The sequence below is a fragment of the Lepidothrix coronata genome, unplaced genomic scaffold, assembly GCF_001604755.1.
Source record: "Lepidothrix coronata isolate B3197 unplaced genomic scaffold, Lepidothrix_coronata-1.0 Scaffold31, whole genome shotgun sequence".
Lineage (NCBI taxonomy): Eukaryota > Metazoa > Chordata > Aves > Passeriformes > Pipridae > Lepidothrix > Lepidothrix coronata.
The window spans coordinates 528,884-535,552 of record NW_016690211.1 but is presented as its reverse complement, the minus strand read 5'-3'; the positions used below and the strand labels follow the sequence as shown (position 1 = coordinate 535,552).

The window sequence follows — 6,669 nt, the reverse complement described above, 5'->3', positions numbered from 1 at the left end:
ACCTCCACCGGCTCTCCGCAGCCCCAGGAGCGCCGGGGTGCTGCCAGTGGGTCCCGCGGAGGGTGGGGAACCCCGCCCGGCACCGCCCCGCCGAGGGCCGCCCGCCCGCCCCTCGCGGGATCCCCGCGCCGCCCGCCCCGTCGGGGCCGCCCCCGCCGCTCCCGGGCCGGGCCGGGCGCACCAGGCGGCGAAGCAGCGGCGCGGGGCCGGGGCCGCCTGCCCCGGGGACGCCGAGCAGGTGTCGGGGCGCCGGGGCCCCCCGAGCCCGCCGAGGTGAGTGGAGAGCGCAGGGCTGCGGGCGGGGGCTGCGGGCGGCCGGGGCTGCCCCGCTGTGCGGCTCCGCTCCCGCGGGCACGGCGGGGCTGCGAGGGGCTGGGATCTGCGCTCGCCCCGCTGCGCTCTCCCCGCGCTGCCGCAGCGGGACGCGGGGGTTCCTTTCCCTGGCGGTCGGTGTGGTCATCCCCCCGCCCCCGTCCACCGTCGGCTCCGGGGCTTCGTTCCCCGGCGGTCGGTGAGGTGCAGCCGCGTCCCCGTTGCCGGAGATGTGGCATCTCCCGGGGATCGTGGGTGCCTCCCCCAGTACGCTGCGGGCTCCATCTGCTGCGAGTGGGCAGGGTGCACCTCCCCACTCTGGTGCTGGGGCACTTCACCTCACCCAGAGTTGTTTGTGAGCGGCAACAATCCCCCCCCTCCATGTGTCGGTGGGGTGCCTCCACCATGATCCCTGGGGCTCCATCTCTAGCGCGCCTGAGGGTGGCATTCCCTCTGCAGAGGGTCAGGGGGATGTGTACCCCATCATCGTAGGGGCTCCATTCCCAGGAGGCTGGTGGGTTGCAGGAGTCCCTGCCCAGGGCCCATTGGGGTCCATCTCTTTGTAGGTCAATGGGGCAGGTGTTGGTGGGGTCCATCCCGCAAGGATTGGTGGGGTTTCATTCCTCTGGGGGTCAGTGGAGCATATCCCCTGATTTGGGGGTGCTTGTAAGGTGTTTGCCCAGCCCTTGCTCCGCTGATCCCAGTGTGCCTGCCTGCAGGGCAAGGGGCAGGCTGTGACACTTTGTGCTATCACCCTGCGCTGCGGATTAGGTCATGCCGTGACACTGCCTGTTACTGTCTTGCAGTGCAGCGGGGCCCGGGGATATGAGGAGAGGGGTTGCAGTTGCAGAAAAAACAGTAACCACCCCCCTTTGCTATATGCAGCGGTTTAATAAAATCAGACAGCATGAAGCATGCGTCTGATTTTTCCTTCCCCCCGATCATCAGAAGGTAGTTCTCTGTGTCATTAAATACTCGTGTCCGCACAAAGCAGGCTGTGATATATGCAGTGTTGTAAGTTGTGGATGAGATGTGTAATCGGAAAACATCAGGAGCTGACCTCAAACTCCAAAGTTAACTGTGCTGTCTCTCCTTCTGGTGGCCTGGGGTACTCTTTTAAACCTGTCTCAGTCTATAACTACCTGTCCATTACACGTGGCTGCAGGAAGCTCTGATGCCCCTTTGAAGGTGCCATAAAGCTGTAAATGGGCTTAATATAGCCCATCCCGTTAACCTCAGTGCTTTCCCTCGGTATCCTTTTAATGAACGGCTCATGAATTTCTCTCAACGGGCTGTCAGATCTTCTCTGCTTCTGGCTGGAGAGAGCTTGGCGAGGCTGTGTGAGAGGAGACTTCCCAGAGCTTCCCAGAAGGATCAACACAAGGAGTTGGTGCGCTCTGGCCAGTGCAGTGGCAATGGGTTCAGGCACTGTCCCTGCATCAGCATCTTGATTTTAGGGCACTCCCAGGGCAGGGGAGACATCAAAGTCTTGGCCTTCACTTTGCCCCTGGCAAAGGGACAGCCGGAATGCTTGTGAGCAGGCCATCTTACCAGAATGCTCAACCACTTTGGTCTGTGTTCTTCTGCCTTCATTTTGAGGCAAACTGCAATACCTGTACACCCTCTGCAACTCTCACTTTCATGTCCAGGATGCATGTCCTTGCAAATATTGTGCTAATCCCTTGAGATGACTCACTAACTTTGCCTTTTTTAAAATGTCTTCTGCCTCTCTTGCATGGGTTTTTGCACTGGACAAATTATCTTCTGGGCAGCCAAAGCTCATAGTGGGTGGAAGAATAGCCTGCAATATTACTGAGTTAATAATTTTCTGAAAAACAAAATGCCTGAATGCAAATAGAATGGAAAACATGTCTTTGAAGTCTTTTTTCTTTAAAATTATTCAGTGCCTAGCCTGGAGGAAACCTATTTTTTAAACTTTTATTAAACTCACTAGTATTTTACAGAAGCGGGAAGTGATTTTATTGTTTCTCCTTTTTGTTTAAAAGTCTTTCAGTTTTCATGACATGAGGTCTTTTCTGTGTTACCTTTTAAATGTTGACAGGGGATTGCTAGTCTAAGAAACTTTATGTGTGAGTAGATGTTTAGTCTGGTTTACCAGCTCCTGCGCTGACAAAGGCAGCTGCCAGCAGCTCTGCCTGGGGCACAGCACGGCTGAGTCCAGCCAGGGATGCTCGGGAGTCCCAGGGCACTGATTATCTCAATTGAGTTGAAGTAGGGAGAGAAGGTCAAAGTCCATGTGGTATTGTAATGGATTACCTAGGCATGCAGAGAGCAGCAGCTATTTTGTATGGCAAGTATCAACTGCAGGGGCTGTTTGGCAATGCTGGTGACATCAAACCTCTGTGTTGTAAGAGCCAAATTTAAAAGGTATTGCGTGTCTTCATGATATTGCCATAGGTGTTTTGCTAGCTTTTCAGTAGCTTTATGAAATAAGAAACATCTCTGAGCGGGAGTCTGTCTGGGTGCAATAGCGCACACTGGGTGTTGGGATGTAGGAAAGGCTTTAATGTAAGGTCCATCTGCCTTAGCTCATCTGCACAAGGGTTGGGAAATGCTTCCCGCCTTTCAAATCCGAGCCATGACATCCAAGTCTGCAAAAAAACCCCTTTTTTTCTTTTGTTTGTTACTAACTATAGTTCTTGTACACAGCACACTTTGTCTCCTGAAAGGGCAGTTGAGATGCCCTAAATTAAAAGCTGTGGGTTTTGCCTGAGTAATACATGAAAAAGTCTTACAATGCAGGCACATTTCTTAATTGTGTCTGAATGTTGTTATTACAATTAACTTTGCTGTATTTGTACATGTTTCTATACTAGGTAGATAATATTTCTGAATGCTATTACTGTCTTCAATATAGGACTTGTTCTCTTGCTGGGTTTCCTGCAGGTGATACTAGGCGCTCTGTGTAACATTCTTACCTTAAATGGGTTCAAACCACTAATAAAATCCATTAGACAAATGCAGAATTAAAAAAAAAAAAAAAAGTAAAAAAAATGGTTTTACTGGGCAATGTTAAGTCAGGAAATACAGAGGCTGAGGCTCCAACAGCAATATTAACTTGGCTGCAATACACATCCTGTAAGCTCTTTTATGACATACATCTCATAATGTAAACAGGAATAAGCATGTAGAATAATGTATGCAGAGGAGTAGAAAAGAGTATTTTTCTGAGCCTGGCCCCCTTGTCCCTGTGTCAGCTGGCTCTTGCACAGAGCCTGGAAAAGCCTGGCACTGCTTTACACTGTGCTGGGCAGTGTGTCCAGCACCGACTCAGCTGCACCCGATTGCTGATGGAGTAAAAATAACTGCAGTGAATGAGTAATTTGGGTTTCGTTTCTGTCAAAACAATACCAGAGTAATGAAGTTTGTTTTGCTCCTTAAGGTCTGTGAGCTGTAGGATGTATGATCCTTAAGCGTTCCCTCTTGCATTATTCCCTACTGGCATGCCTGGCCCTGCTGAGGCTGCTGTGGTTGTACTGAAGTGCAGTGGCTTTTCTTTGGTGAGTCTCAGCTTTCTACTTGTATTACCCACGTGTTACAGTAACAGCTCTCCCGGCTAATTTTAACTAGATCATGTACAAAAGTGATTACATGCATATTGTATTTTAACACAGATCTCCAATGGACCAAGCAGTATTGCTCTTTGTATTATGTTGTCTTAATTAAAAACTGTGTTATTAATATTTCAGTAAATTGATAAATTTCGCCTGAGGGTCAAATAGTCTAATCTGACCTTCGCCATGTCACAAGACATTATATCTCATGCAGTTACCACTGTTCTGAGCTGGAGATTTGCATGCTATGTGGTGTCATCTAGGGCAGAGTCTGTGGTCCTTCAGCATCAGCTTCCAGCAATGACAAAGGTGGTCTGGGTGAATAAAATTAATTTATGGGTACTCTCCAGGAGAAAATAATTATCCTTTTCTGTCTAAAAAGGGCCCCTAGTCTAGTATCAGCACACTGATATTGCTGCCTTGCTGTGACATTGTAAAGCTCTGCAAGGGAAGTGGGAGCAGCTCTAATTCTGCAACCTAATACTTCTCCTGTTATACCTGCCTAATTGCAATGGCTCCTCTTTGGTGCAGCCTCCCAGAGATGCTGCTAGAGCATTGTTGTAAGCCACAGCATTGTGCTTTAATTTAATTACTGTTTGATTTGGCCAGCATTTTATTCACTTTCTCTGCAGTGTTAGACAGTTTGCAGAGGGGTTTACTACCTGGCTGGGTTACAGCACTTATTGTGTGCACTTAACCTCAATTTCTCTTTAAGTGGAATTGTATTAAAATAATTTGACAAAACTTTGAAATTACAATAGGGCTGCTTTTGATAATTGACTTACTCCCCTCTCCCCCCGTAAATAATTGTATTTATTAAAATTATCATGATTCAGAGAGTCAGAATGGTTCAAATCAAACAGGGTGTTTGGATCCCACTGGGTTTTGGTTTTGGCCATTTTTGCTTTGTGAGAAGTGAAGGTAGGCACCACTTTGGGGTCCCACTACAGTGAGCGATCAGCTGTCCTCTCTCAGCTCTCAGAAGTGGAACGGTACCTGTCAGGATTTGTGCTGAGGGAGTTGTCAGAAAGAACAGCATTGAAAAATGAGAAAAGCATAGAAAATGGTCTCTAACTACATTAAAGACTTGTGAAACTTCTGCTGTTCTGCAAAAAAACCCTGTAATTTTGCACAGTGAAGCCATCCTCCCTGACTCAGACTGGGAGAAAGACCTATTCAATGTTACATTTTAATCATATACAACACAAAGACTTTTGCTGTGCTGTTTAAAATCCAGCTTTCTTTCAGGCTGTGTTCTGCCGGGATGTTTTCATCCAAAACGGACTGCTGAGGCTGACAGGAACAGTCTGAAAAAGCAGCTCTAACCTTCCTTCCTGACACTTCAATAGTGACACCCACTGTGGGAAACTAGGGCATAAATGCATTAACACTTGTCACTGGGAAGAAAATCCTCTCCATGATGGGCACCAGAAGAGAGTGATTCTTAGATTCATGATACAAATTGGTTCATTATTTATTTCAATCAAAGTCTGTAGGTGCTCCTACAATGAAAAATTAAAGTGCACTTTGCAGAATACTTGTGAGCTGACACTCTGCCAACCCCAAAGCCTTCCTGACCTACAAAATGAAAGAGAGCTTTGATATTCGCTGCACTCTTCACAAAGTCTCAAACAAACAGGCTTTGCCCAGAATTTTGACAGAGGCAGGACCTACTGAAACAGATGCCAAACCCACTTTGTTCACTGTCGCCTTCCAGGGGAAACATCCTGTTGTTGCCTGTTGGCGTTACAGATCTGTATGAGGGCAGCCCAGCTGCTTGGTCTTCTGTAAATACTTTGGACTTCAGTAGGTATCCCCTTACCAGTGCCACCATCCTGTTGCATGTTGTCTAAGTTTAGCAATGCTCTCATCTTCCCAGATGGGTAAAAGACAGCTTGTTCCCTGCTGGAGCAGGGTTTTCCCACTCCTCCAGCTGTATGCAAATGCAACACTTCTATAAATCAGTAATTGTGAAGGAACTAAAGGAACACACTGCTGCTTCTCTCTCTGCTCCCAAGGCAAAAGTGGTTGCCCAGCAGTGTGGGGAAAGTCTAGCTTTAATACTGAGCAGTGTATTTTACTAAATGTGCTGGTCTTAGAATCATAGAATGGTCTGGGTTAGAAGGAACCTTAAAGACCATCTACTTCCGACCCTCCTGCCGTGTACAGGGACATCTTTCACCAGACTAGGTTGCTCACAGCTCCATCCAACCTGGTCTTAAACATAGCTTCCCTGGGCAACCTGTTCCAGTACCATGCCACCCTAATGGTAAATATTTTTTTCTAATATCTAATCTAAATGTACTCTCATTCAGTTTGAAGCCACTCCCCCATGTCCTGTCATTACATGCCCTTGTAGAAAGTCTCTCTCCATCTTTTTTGCAGGCTCCCTTCAGGTACTGAAAGGCTGCAAACAGGTCAGCCTGAAGCCTTCTCTTCTCCAAGCTCAACAATCTCAATTCTGTCAGCCTTTCCTCATAGGAGAGGTTCTCTATTCCTCTAATCAACTTGGTGGCCTCCTCTGGACTTGCTCCAACAGGTCCATGTCCTTCCTGTGCTGGGGACCCCAGAGCTGGATGCAGTGCTCCAGGTGGGGTCTCACCAGAGCGGAGCAGAGGGGCAGAATCCCCTCCCTCACCTGCTTTCCACCCTGCTTTGGATGCAGCCCAGGACAGGATTGGTTTCTGGGCTGTGAGTGCACATGGCCGGGTCATGTCCAGCCTCTCACCCACCAGCACCCCCAAGTCCTTCTCAGCAGGGCTGCTCTTGATCTGTTCATCCC

The 6,669-nt window shown here is 48.6% G+C and overlaps 1 protein-coding gene across 1 annotated transcript in view; it reads left to right on the top strand.

The window, feature by feature from the left end:
• Positions 1–228: 228 nt before the first annotated feature.
• Positions 229–6,669, top strand: part of PDZD2 (PDZ domain containing 2) — a 206,183-nt gene continuing 199,742 nt past the window's right edge. The window contains exon 1 of the mRNA XM_017811307.1: positions 229–273. The gene's annotated coding sequence lies outside the window, so the exon portion shown is untranslated. The remainder of the gene's footprint in view (positions 274–6,669) is intronic.